The sequence below is a fragment of the Chenopodium quinoa genome, unplaced genomic scaffold (genome assembly GCF_001683475.1).
Source record: "Chenopodium quinoa cultivar QQ74 unplaced genomic scaffold, ASM168347v1, whole genome shotgun sequence".
NCBI lineage: Eukaryota > Viridiplantae > Streptophyta > Magnoliopsida > Caryophyllales > Amaranthaceae > Chenopodium > Chenopodium quinoa.
This window is the reverse complement of record NW_018744895.1, coordinates 2910163-2923762: the sequence shown is the minus strand read 5'-3', so window position 1 is coordinate 2923762 and position 13600 is coordinate 2910163. Positions and strand designations below refer to the sequence as shown.

Genomic DNA, 13600 nt, shown 5'->3' with positions numbered 1-13600 from the left:
TCGTGCGCTTTGGCACACTCCCTTCCCCTTCATGGTGTCCCAGTTTCCGAAGGATACCCCAAACTCACCACCTTGGGTGATCGGAATTTTTGCTTCTTCCACCACCTTCATCGAGATAAAATTGTGTGTCGCACTGGGATTCACCATCACTACCGCTTCCACTCCTTTCACCACCCCCTTTAACTTCATTGTTTATAGGTTGGAATTTTCGACCACGGAGTATAGGGACACCTCCACCGGTGGCTCCTCCGTTTCTTCTTCAGTAACTTCATCTCCGAACGCTCCGCTTCCTTTGCCCTCATCTTCCCCGGTGGTCAAGAGTACACTCAACTCCTTTCACTTACATCGATGGCCTACACCCCATCTTTCATCACAGCGCAACCCCTTCGCTCGTCGTCGTTCTTGGAGTTCCGCTTCGGTGAGCCTCCGTGTCATGGTTGTTTTGGGTGAGCTAGCAGAGCTGGTCGTGGTTCCGGGTACGGTGCCAGCCATATTGACGGAACCTAGGGACTCGAAATGCCGGGTCCAAGGTTCGGCTGGGGCCGTCTGGTTGGGTAGCCCATACTTTTGTACGAGGCACAATCCACCTCCCTTTTAAACCCACTATTAGAGTTATAAGTTTGGGTTGTTTGGGCCGGCCTATTTCTGGCTAACCCCATTCCTCCCTTTCTTCTAAGACACACTCTATTCTTCTCTTCAATTCTCGCAGCCAGTTCCTTAGCCTTTTCCAACGTGGTGGGATTCAACATACGGAGTTCCGAATTAAGGTCCCCTCTCAGGCCATTAATGAACTGGCCGAGCATGAGGTCCTTGGAGATACCCGTTAACGGAGCGGCCAATTCAATGTTTCGTCGATGGTACTCTTCCACCGTCCCCTCTTGGCTTAACGCTAGCCACAACTACATATTTCCCGAATGCGACGGTCGGAACTCGTACAAAAGCCGGTTTTTAAGGTCCGTCCACCCCATCAATGGTCGAGGTTTCTGCTCTTATTGATACCACTTAAGTGTCGGGTCGTCTATGGCTATCACCGCTGCCTCCTGTTTTTCTCTCTCATCCAAGTGGTAAAACTCAAAGAACATTTCCGCCCTCAAGATCCAATTATCCGGATCTGTCCCCTGGAACACCGACATCTCTAGTTTGTGGTGCTTCCAGTGATTTCCACCACCACCTCCTTGGTAGAATTCTCCCTTGCTTGAGAGCATTCGGCTTCGTCTTCGTTGGGAACTCTGGTTTGCGGTCTGGGTATTGTAGCCACGAGAGCACAAAGCTCCTCTTCAAACTTCAACTGGTTCGCTCTTTCTTGGCTCCTCTCTAGTTCTTGTTGAGTGCAAAAACGATTTGACCGTTGAGCTTTTAAACAGCCTCCTCCATGGTTTTCTTCATGGTTTCTTCCCGAGCTTGCAACTGCTCTTCTATAATTGCGAGCCTCTGCTCTATGGTGTCGCAACTCTGTGTGAGTATTTGAACCTTTTATTTTTTTAATAATAATTAGAGGTTCAGATGGGTGGTTTCTGGCGCCGGACCACCGCCAGTAACATTGCTCTAATACCAATTTGTTATGGACTAGCGGTTGTAATAGTTGATGCAAAGAGAACTATGAAATAATTAAGAGGAAAGCTTGAGTATTTCATTGATTAATGGAAGTAGGATAGCAATGGCTTGAGTGATGCATATTTACGCAGCTATTTTGAGTTTCTTGAATAAAAGAAACAATTTTGAAACCTTTATTGGATTTTATTAAGTTTATTATACGATTATGGTTGAATGTATTCGTTTTTCTTAAGGAAAAACGAGTTAAAGAATTTTTGTGACACATAGAACTCCTAAGGCTCGGTCGAGAGTCAATACTTGAAGGCTTGGTTCAAGAATCAAAGTTTAACACAACGGCAAGGTTTAACAAACCATAAACACAAGCTAAGCTCACGTTTTTCATATGATAATCAAAACTCAAATCTGATTTTTATTAATTCTTAACCACGTATTAAATAATTAGTGTAGAACAAAATCTAATCTAACTAGGAAACTTATCCTAACTTGTATAGATAATATTTTGCAAATATAATTTTTAAAGTCAAGCTATCTTCTACTAACCGAATTAAACTAACAAAAATATCCTAATAAATTCGGTCACCTAATAATAAAATTAAAAATAACACAAATATAATTAAAATAACAATATTAATGCCTTAGAACCACATCATTGAGGCCATTAATCTCACAATGTAGCTTAAGGCTACAACTCTCAATTACAATTTTTTAATAATAATTAGAGGTTCAAGTGGGTGTTTTCCGACGCTAGACCACCACCAGTAACACCGCTCTAATACCAATTTGTTATGGACTAGTGGTTGTAATAGTTAACGCAAAAGAGAACTATGAACTAATTAAGAGGAAAGCTTGAGTATTTCATTGATTAATGGAAGTAGGATAGCAATGGCTTGAGGCCATTAATCTCACAATGTAGCTTGAGGCTACAACTCTCAATTACAATACATTCAATTTCTGGATAATCCTAATTGCCAAACTTACTAACTTACTTATACTCAAGACTTCTAAGACTAAGGATAGATTCATGTGACTAATTAGCTAAAATGGCAAAACCATAATTAGACATTGTAGAAGCTTGTTGCTTGCTTTCCTCAAGTCCTTCTTAATGAGTTTTGTCATCTTGCCCTTGTTGTTGACTCAAACTTCCTCCTTTCTTGTTGCCGTTGTATTTTGTACTTCGATGCCGCATCTTGACCATAGCACAACTCACTGACTTGGAGATTGTCAACCTTGATTTAATTGCCAACCTAGGGCTGGGCCGTATGATTAATCACATAATGCAAGCTCTGAGCGTATCACTATTTATCTCATTAACACCTTCCAAATTTTCTTCATATATACTACTAGTGACCATACTGCAAGCCCGGCTGATATATAGAGCAGAGCAACACCAGAAGTTGCTAGAGCCCCTTGGCTGGCAACAAACTGCAGAAATATGACAGTTAGAACATACACTATATATATATATATATATATATATATAAGATGGAAGCAACTCAAGCAAGAAAATACCTGCTGTCTCGAGTAGCCAAGATCAAAGTAAGTGCAGTCATCTGTGTTGCAGTTTTCCATTTGCCTAAATTATTTACAGCAACAGCCTAGGAAGAGTGACAGTCATGATCATATACATCAGTTCACCTAATCTCATTGTATTTCTATGTATTCAAGTAATTCAACAGATGAGAAAAGCCAAAAGAATATCAAACCTGCAGAAGCTTAGCATCTTGAGAGGCAGCCCATTCCCTAACTGCAGACATGGTTATCTAGAAAGAGTAATAAAATCAAAAAGTTAGGTAGTCAACAGATGTACAATATGAATAATGCTAGTAGTGAGATGCCTACTTGACAAAAGTAATTAAATCACAAAGCATAACAAGTATACTATTTGAAGAACATGCAAAAGTAATCAAATCACAAAGCAACACGTATACTAATCATCAGAGGAAGACATCATTATACTTAGTCTCTGCTCCGTAACAAACTAACAAATAGCTTATCCCTCAAAAAATTCACACTATCCTGACAATCTTCTTTTCCAACACAATCTCTTGATTTCTCTATATCCCACTTTCAAAATTTATTCGACATTGAGCAATTATTTTTAATATCTATGCTAACCCTGATGAAGAGTACCACTATAAGTTATCCATGAAGCAAAAACAATTTAAGGAGTATCTAATAAATAATGCATTGAAAATGCAACTGCCTGCTTAACTATGAAGGAAAAATGAAAAATCAATCAACAGAAACTCAAGAATGGGTAAATCATAGAGCCAAGATCAAACATAGAACTGTATAATGTGGTACTGTGGAACCAAAAGATACACCAGGTCAATAAAAAGACTACCTTTGTTTGTTGATTAATTTTATTTATGCACCCGGGAGCAAGGTCCACCCAAGGATATTTTCTGCTTATTTTTTTTTTTTTTTTTTTTTTTTTTTGGCTCTAAAAAAGGAAAAAAAAAAAACAAATGAGCAAAAAACCACCCTTGGTGGCACCTGCCTCTATGTGTACTCAGGTGTAAATAAAAGGCTCTAATGTTTACATTGTTCTTCATAGTTATTATACGTGGTAGGTAGATATACTACCTCCGCTTTTAGTTATCTGCAACATTTATCAAATCGGGGTGCTTTATATTATTTGCAACAAACTGATTTATTTCCAAATTTAGTAACTTTATAATATGTGAAATTACAAATTTGTCCCTTAAACAAACAAATTATATTCTAAGCAATTGTCTAATTGTACTTAACTTTAGTTAATCCCAACCCATTTAACATAACCATTCCCACCAAAAAATATCCTACACCATCCCATTTTAATTCTGAAGACCTATTCATCTTCCCAACTACCCAATTCAATGAATCTCTCATCCACCACCATTAATGATGGCTGTTCATCTGGGTTCACCTCTGTCACTAACACAGAATTACTCTGTGTTTTCGTTTATTACTCTCGCACTTTCTCTCTTCTCACATATAGTTCGTCCCTTTTCTCACTCTCTCTCCAATTCCAAACCCTAACTTTGGCAGATCTGGGTGTCCTTGTCCCTAATTCTTCCAAAACTCTTACAAAATGAGTTCCCCTAACCGTAACAAGGCAGATCCTGACGTTGTGGCCACCTACAAATGCCAGAAACGCACTGGAAAGATGCGTTTTGTTTCGGGGTTTTCTGATGTCCTGCGGGAGGGTTACAATTCCGAGACTGGAACCGGACGCCTGTACCTGCAAAACAACGGAGACTCCTGGTGGTGGGAGCTCCGCCTCCAACGGTCAAGTTAGTACTTGATTAAGGAGTAATTAATGCGGAAATTAAAGTGATTGGGTCTCTCTAGGTGAGAGTGTTTAATGTAGGTAATCTGCTTTTTTAGCGTGATCAGCATGTCCTCCCCCTTAATGAGGATTAAGGGAGGTATTTATAACCTCGGGAAACGTGCCAATCTAGGTTTAGGTTAACCTTGGGCTGATTGGGCTTCCCTCGGAAGTTGGGCCTAGGTGACCGGTTATCCCAGGTGTCATGGGAAGGACACGTGTCGTGTCGTAATTGGTCCAAGGTGGACGGATCATTGCTTGACACGTGGCAGGCTCCTATTGGCCCATGTGACGGACACATGGCGGAACCTAATTGGTTCACTTGTCAGATGGTGATTGGTGGGAGCAAAATCCCCTAATCATTTGCCCCTCACAGGTGGCACGTGACTGGTCACGTGTTACCTGTGACAGGTGTCGCACTGTAACAGGCGACGGCCTGCTACAAGTGTCACTCGGCGAAAGGCCGAGAGATTCTCCCGCCCAAATTATGAATTCTGGAAGTGACCCTTCGCCTTCTCACTTCGCCTATGTAAGGGAGTGTTGACTTCAGTCATTTTCACACTTGAGAACTTTTTGAGAGAACATTCGGACCCCTGAACTTGCTCTGACATTTTGGACCCTTTCTGCCTACCGCCTGCTCTGACAAGCCGACTGCAAAGGATTTTCAGAACTTCATCAATCGTCACTCGTTCAGGTAACTGTCGGTTCTCTTACTCTTAATTTTCTCTTTACTTTATTCTTTTTTGAAATGGCACCACGAAAGCACACGACACGACCTAGGTTAGTGATCAGCCGGTCACCAGGGACGGCTGAATCTAGGACTAGGAGTGCCGCCTGCCCTTTTCCGGACCCATCTTTGCCCTTTATACAAAGTCCGACTGTATCTGTGTCTATGCAGAGCATGATGGCTAGGACAAAAAAGACTGCCAGGATCTCAAACTCAGACGGCTCCTCCCACAGGGTGCCGATTAGTGAAACATCTGACCAGGCGCCAGATGTGGAGGTGAAACAAAGCGGCTTGAAAGCCGGCAGTTCTGAGGGAGGAGTCAAAGTGACCCCTTCCCATTTTACAGTTGACAACTCTTCATTCTCTCCTGCTCCTTTTAAAGGAGAGGAGGCGGGCCCCTCCGGGAGAGGGGAAGAGTCGTCCTCTTCGGACTCGTCAGAGGACGATTCCGAGTCTATCTCTTCTGGCCATGCTTCTCTGGACACAGAAGAGAAAAACAGTCGCCTGCAAGAGGCGAGGCTTTCTCACGCAGTTGAGAAGGGGGACGATTGGGCGGAGCCATCCGCCTCTTACCGAGAGCAAAATACCCTCTACTATTGCACGGTACCTCGGGGCCGGATCACGGCCATGCAAGAGAAAGTGGAGAGCTTTATCGCAAACCACACAATGGGCCCCGGATTTTTAGTGTTTGTGCCGGATCCAGAAGACACAGTCGTGTGGCTGGCTGGTACCAGTTATGATAGCGCCTGCTTTGGCTGCTACGAGGCGGCCATCAAGGCTGGGCTGCGCTTCCCACTACATCCGGCTGTTCAGCGGATCTTGGATGGGTATGAGTTGGGGTTATGGCAGTTAGCCCCGAACTCCTGGGTCAACGTACTCGGCTATGTGGCCGGGTGCGAACTGCACGGGGTGGAGCCGAGCTTCGAGGCTTTCGCCCACATGAACTACCTCAGCCGGACCCCTAAGGCAGGCGGTACCGGATGGTATCAATTGACGAGCCACAGGGGCTACCTCATGACGAGAGGTAAAGCAAACAAATGGAAGGACTGGCGGAGCACCTTCCTCATCATTGAGAGTTCAGACACAGAGCTGAACAAGCGCTTCAACAGGTGGAACAGGAATCCGCCCCTTCTTGCAGGCGGCCGCAGCATGCCGCCTGTTCCCCCTAAGGCTAAGAAAGAGATCCTAGATAAAGGACTCTTCAAAGTAGAGTCGAAGGTGAACTCTACTTCAGGGGTACGAGAGCAAGTACCCCTGCATTGCGTCCCGAGCTTCAAATGGCTCTACGACGAGTACTTTTTGGCCGCCTGTGGCCTCAGCAGTCGGTGCTCAAGAGGTAGCCGGCCTGTCGAATACTCTGTTGTTCCATGCATTTCTTGTTATGACTTATTAACTTTGCTATTTGTTTTTGCAGCGGACGCTATGAGCAAAATTACCGCCTCCAAGACTGCGGCGGCCATGTTGCGGGCCTCCATCATGCAACAGTCTTCAACCGACTCCCCCAACAAGGGGGCACCCTTGGTGGGCTTCGAACCTTTCACCCTCTTTTTGGAGTTGTGTTTATGCATTTACTGACTTCTTCTTTTTTAGACGGGCGCTCCAAGAGCTTCTTCTTCCCAACAGCCGGACCCCAAGGCCCGGAGGACGACTGTTGCGAGCTCTCCTGGTTCTTCCAGGAAACATGCGGCAGTTGAGAAACAGCCAGCCACTTCTTCTAAAACTCTAGCTGGGCCACCTAGAATTATGAAATTGTCCTTGTAAATTTTAGACTTGCTCCCTTCTTTACTAGGTCTAATCCGTTTGTTTATGCTTGATGCAGCTGGCCCTCAGGAGCCTGACTTGGTTGAGGTGGCCAAGTCTATGATCAAGGCTGTTCCTCCAGCTGAAAGGGAGGCGGTCAGGGGTGTCGGCACCCTTGACCTAGACGGGATTGCAGGGGTCCTTGCTGAGGTATACTTAGCATATTTTTGAGTATTTGAATTCCAGGACGCCTGTTTCCTTTTTTGTTTGGAAACTGACGCCTGTTCCCCTTTTTACTTAGGCCCTGCTCCGAGTGAACGGCCTTCGCAAGCCGCTTGACCGGAAGAACAAAGAGGTAAAGGCTGCAAAAGCTATGGCCGCCTCTGACTGTGATAAGGCAATGTTTCAAATTGCCCAAAATGAAGTTTTGACCATTGATATTCTTTATTATCAGGCGCAGGCTACCGCCGCTATACGGGCTCAGTTAGAGGCGGCCCAGAAGAGGAATAGCGAGCTGGAGGCGACCATCAACAGCCTCAAGGCCGAGCTGAGACCTCTTCGCCAAAAGATGTCCTCATACGAAACCTTGGAGAAATCCTTGGCGAGCGTAAAGGTACGCCTGGTGACCCAGGAGAAGAGTCTTACTCAGGAGCTCTCGGAAAGGCCGAGCAAGAAAAGAAAGAGCTGGTCCGGGAGATGATGGAAGACTCTGCTCAAATCCAGCGCATGACTTGGGGCCGCCTCTTCCCCAATGCCGACTTTGCCTCATGGGAAAAAACGTACCGCCAGTGTTCTGATAGATATAATCAAGAGATCCTGGCGGCTGCTGAGGAAGAGGCGTTGGAGGACGCGTTGGAGGAGGAGGAGCAGCCGGTAGTGGCGCTTGTGCCGCTTGGGGGTAATGCATCAAAGAAGGATGCAGCTGAAGCCGAGTCCATCAAGAAGAGTGCTGACCAGGCGGCAGCTGCTGATATTGAAGATCTGCCCCCTTCTTAAGCTTTATGTCTTCTTTCCACGGCCTGCGTGCCGTTTGTTTTGTATTTACCCGGCCAGGGGGCCGGGGCTCTGAATATTTTGCCGGTCTTTAATGACCGGCTTCTTTTTAATGAATATTTTTGTTTTGCTTCAAATTTGTTCAAGTATAGAATATTCTGATATCCAATTGTACACTATACCGATTGTTTTACATGGCCGATAGTTGCAGACAGGTACGGATAGTTAGTCACGCCGCCTATGCCCCTGGACGACTGGTTGTCTGTTTCCAAGCTAGACGATCAGTCGGCCATTTATCCAATCAGTATTCGAACCATTTTAAAGACTGGATCCCCTTTAGGCAGGCGGTCCTGTCATTTGTAAAATTAACCAAGTAGGAAAGTGGTTTGACCAAGTAAACATGATTGTTACCTAGTCGCCAAGTAACTGAGTAGTAGAGGTATCAAGCGGTTGGTACCGGTTGTTCCCCTTTATTCGCCAATGTTCGTTTTCTTTTAACTCATAGGTTGTTAACCTAGCAGGAGTAGTGGTTGAGAGCCCCTGTTAGCTAAAAACAGGCGGAAGACTCATACCTTTTAGGCTCCATACTAAGTTTGAGAGAGTGACTATGAGTTAACTTTGGAGTTACTCAGTCGCCGTCACTCCTGCTTGAGTAGTAAAGGTACCAGGCGGCGGAGACCGGCTGATCCTTTTGATTCGCCAATGTTTGTTGGCTATTAACTCAAGAGGTACCCCCTGCATTTATCCCAAGTAATACAGGCGGTCATCTGACTCAGATGTCAACTGCTACCACTGGTTTGGTTAGTGATAGAGTTATCCTTGTCTCAAAAACGGCTACGTGGTTGCCCTTGGGGACAGTCGTATAGGTGCCGTGTAATTAGTTTATAGAGCAATGTTCCACCCAAAAGGGAGCTGCTCTCTGCGACGAATTTCATCCGGAGGGATGCCGCCGGACGCCTGCTATGATGTTGGGACAGGTCGTATTAGTTTTGAAGATTTGATCAGTTGGCTTGGCGCCTGGTCTGATCATTCGGCCTGTGGCCTTGGTTAGTTCTTGGTGAACGTAGGTGGTAAGTAAAAGGAGGGTAGCCGCCTGTTAGGCACAGGGTCGGCCAGTCCCTGATCATTTTTAGTTAAGTATAAGGGGGGTGGCCGTGTGTTTGGAACCAGTCGGCCCTCTTTTATGGAGAGTAGCCGACTATATGTCCAGACGGCATGCCCCTATGGTGAGAGTAAAATACTCAATGGAGAGTAGCCGACTGTAAAGGTACAGACGGCATGCCCCTCTGAAAGAGTAAAACTCAATGGAGAGTAGCCGACAGTAAAGGTACAGACGGCATGCCCCTCTGAAGAGAAAATTAAACATGGAGAGTAGCCGACTGTTTGTTAGTAGGCGTGCCCCTCTTAGTACAAAATTGAATATTAAGTACGCAAACTTTTATTAAGTAGCCCTTGACTATTTACATCATTCAAAAGAAATATTTCTTAAGATTATCTACATTCCAAGTTCGAGGCAACGGTTGTGGTGTTCCCAGACGGTAGGTACCGTCCCTGACCTCTTCACAGATTCGGTAGGGTCCTTCCCAGTTGGGATTTAGTTTGCCAGACTCATTAGCCCTACCAACTGCTTCCATTTTTCTAAGTACAAAGTCCCCCACTTTGAGTGGACGCCTGTTTACTTTTTTGTTGTATGATCTAGTCATTCTCAGGCGGTAAATTTCATGGCGCAAGACAGCATTGCCCCTCCTTTCAGGAAGTGAGTCTAATGCCAGGCGCATGGCTTCCTAGTTTGCCTCTTCGTCATATAGCATTACTCGAAGAGTCGGCTCGTAGTGTTCTATTGGAAGAACAGCTTCCGCACCATAAGTTAGGAGGAATGGAGTTTCTCCAGTCGCCCCTTTTTCAGTCGTCCTAATGGCCCAGAGAACATGTGGTAATTCATCCGCCCATAGGCCGCCTGCTCGTTCAATCTTTTTCTTGAGACCGTCTGAGATGATTTTATTAAAGGCTTCTACCTGGCCGTTTGCTTGTGGACGGCCGACAGATGCAAAGTAGTGTGCAATTCCTTGGTCACCCAACCAGCTTTTGAGAACAGGCGTCTCAAATTGGGGACCATTATCAAAAACCATAGACATGGGAACCCCGAACCGAGTGATGACATTTTTCCAAATGAATGAAATTACATCCTTCGTCTTGATTCCCTTTACAGCCTCCGCCTCTACCCATTTAGTGAAGTAGTCGACGGCAACAAGTATGTACCTCCTTCCGCCTGTAGCAGGCGTATATGGACCCAGAATATCCATGCCCCACTTAGCAAACGGTAGTGGGCTATGAATGGTAGTGAGGTCAGTAGCCGAACGGTGAATTAGTTTGCCAAACCTTTGGCACTTGTCACATTTTTTCACCATCACCATCGCATCTGCTTCTAAAGTAGGCCAAAAGTAGCCCTGCCGCCTTGCCCGTTGAGCAAGCGTCCTACCGCCTATATGGGAAGCACAGTAACTAGAGTGAAGATCGTCTAGTATCTCTCGTCCCTTTTCTGGAGTAACACACTTTAAGAAGGGTTGAAGGTACCCCCTTTTGTGAAGTTCTCCCTTTATTATTTCAAAACTGGTTGCTCGTTTTTTCAGTGCTGCCGCCTGATGATGATCATCCGGCAGGGAACCGTTTGTCAGATATGCCCTGATTGGATCCATCCAGGTTGAGCTTCTGTCTAGGATTCCAATAGGGTCTTCCTCGATGCTTCTCTTCTCCATTACTTCCCATAAAACAGTTCGAGGAGTATCACAGGAGGCGGATGATGCTAATTTTGACAGTGCATCCGCCTGGTTGTTTTCTGATCTCGGCACTTGGATCAGATGGAAATCCTCAAGGGAGCCGACTGCTTGTCGGACCGCCTGTAAATACTTGATCATGGCCGGATGGGTTGCTTCGTATTCGCCATTGTACTGACTCACTATCAATTGTGAATCGAAACAAGCGTCTATTTTTCTTGCCCCTGCCGCCTTGCACATGCGGATTCCGGCTAGTAAAGCTTCATATTCTGCCTCATTGTTTGAGGCCTGAAAACTGAAGCGTAGAGCATACTCGTACCTGTCGCCCTCTGGCGACTGACATATGACGCCTGCTCCACAACCATTTGAAGTAGAGCTTCCGTCCACATATACCTTCCAGACTTGGTTTGTAACTTGAGAGTCAGGAGGACGAGTCATCTCAACAATAAAGTCAGCAAAGGCTTGCCCCTTCACTGCTTTTCTAGGCTCGAAAGTAACTTCGAGGCTCTGTATTTCTATGGCCCATTTGATCATTCGGCCTGACGACTCCATGATGGTCAGTGGCCGCTTGATAGGTTGGTCTGTATACACGACGACTGCATGTGCCAAAAAGTAGGGCTTCAATTTTTTAACAGCCATGAAGAGTGCAAGACCAAATTTCTCCACTAAGGGATACCTCAACTCGGCATTTTTCAGTACATGACTGACAAAGTAGACCGGGAGCTGACAGCCGTCTCTTTCAGCAAGGAGAACAGCGCTTAACGCATGATCAGAGACGGCCAGGTACATGTAGAGTACTTCTTTGGGCAAAGGGCTGACCAGCCTCGGCAAGGAATGCAAGTGAACTTTCAATTTCTGGAAGGCGGCCTCAGCATCCGGCCCCCATTCAAACCTTGCCTTTTTCTTAATTGCCTGGAAAAAGTATAGGCATTTGTCGCCTGATCGGCTTAGAAATCTTCCCAAGGCCGCCAGACAACCTGTTAACTTCTGAACCTCTCGGATGGTACGAGGCGACTGCATGTCGATGACCGCCTGCACCTTCTCAGGATTCGCCTCTATTCCTCTCTGATTGATAAGGAATCCGAGAAATTTCCCAGACTCAACTCCAAAGACACATTTTTTGGGATTGAGCATGACATGGTGCCGCCTGAGTGTGGCGAAAGTTTCTCGGAGGTCCGACAGATGATCTTTCTGAAGTTTTGACTTGACAATCATATCATCAATATATGCCTCGACATTTCTCCCAATTTGATCAAAGAACACAGTGTTTATCATTCGCTGGAAAGTGGCCGGGGCATTCTTAAGACCAAACGGCATGACCGTGTAACAGTATAGCCCCTGATCAGTGACGAAGGCCGTCTTCTCCTGATCTTTCTTCCATAAAGGAATTTGATGGAAACCAGAGTAGGCGTCCATAAAGCTCATTAAAGCATGGCCGGCTGTTGAGTCGACCAGGTTATCAATTTTAGGCAGAGGGTAACTGTCTTTGGGGCACGCCTTGTTTAAGTCTGTGTAGTCTACAAACATTCGCCAGGTGCCATTCGGCTTTTTAACAAGCACCACATTTGCAACCCAGTCTGGGAAGTAACATTACCGAATGAACCCTGCATCAAGTAATTTTTTAACTTCGGCGGCTGCCGCCTGACTTCTTTCTTCGCCATGGTTACGTTTCTTCTGCCGTACCGGCTTCTTTTTCGGATCCACTGCCAGTTTATGTACCGCCAGATTAGGACTAATGCCTGGCATTTCATGGACTTCGAATGCAAAGATGTCCTTGTATTCTTTCAATAGTGTGTGAAAGTCGTCACCCAGGACTCTCAGAGCAGTCGTCCCAACTTTGACTGTTCGGTTAGGACGCGAGTCGTCAAAGATCAGGTCCGTATGCTCACCAGCCGGCTGAGGGCGGAATTCATCCGACCGCTCCTCTGCCAATGATTGCTATTTTCTGTCTTTTCTTGTGGCCCCTGTCTGGGATGCCTTTCTCTTCTTGCCGCCTGCTTCTTGAACAGGCGCACTCTCCTTGACATTGTCAAGGTCTATTTTTCCACCACTCGACCCAGTGGCCATAACAGTGGGTTTGACATCCGAGAGATAGCACTCTCGGGCCATCCTCTGATCTCCCCTTAGGGACCCGATTGTTCCATTATCCCTCTCAAACTTGAGCAACATAAGAGATGGGATTATAACAGCCTTGGAATTATTCAGGGTTGGTCGTCCCAGAATCATGTTGTAGGCCGAGAGTTCTTTTACTACCAGGAACCGGACTACCATGTGTCGTCCTTCCCCTTTTTCGCCCAGGCGGATGGGTAAATCCACTCGTCCCACTGGGTGGACGACTCCTCCTCCAAACCCTACTAAAGGGTGGGAGGCCGGATGTATGCAATCAGTCTGATATTTTAGTTTCGACAGACATTTGCTACTAATGAGATCTGAGGAGCTTCCGGTATCTATGAGGATTCGGCCAACTCTCTGGTTGGCCACTTTACATTCAATAACGATAGG

The 13600-nt window shown here is 45.8% G+C and overlaps 1 long non-coding RNA gene across 1 annotated transcript; it reads right to left on the bottom strand.

Moving 5' to 3' along the window:
• Window positions 1–2384: 2384 nt before the first annotated feature.
• On the bottom strand, window positions 2385–3343 carry LOC110706055. The gene is made up of 3 exons (XR_002508217.1): window positions 3258–3343; window positions 3064–3149; window positions 2385–2976 (listed from the first exon to the last, which is right to left on the bottom strand). It is a non-coding gene; the product is annotated as an uncharacterized LOC110706055 (long non-coding RNA).
• Between the last annotated feature and the right edge of the window lie 10257 nt (window positions 3344–13600).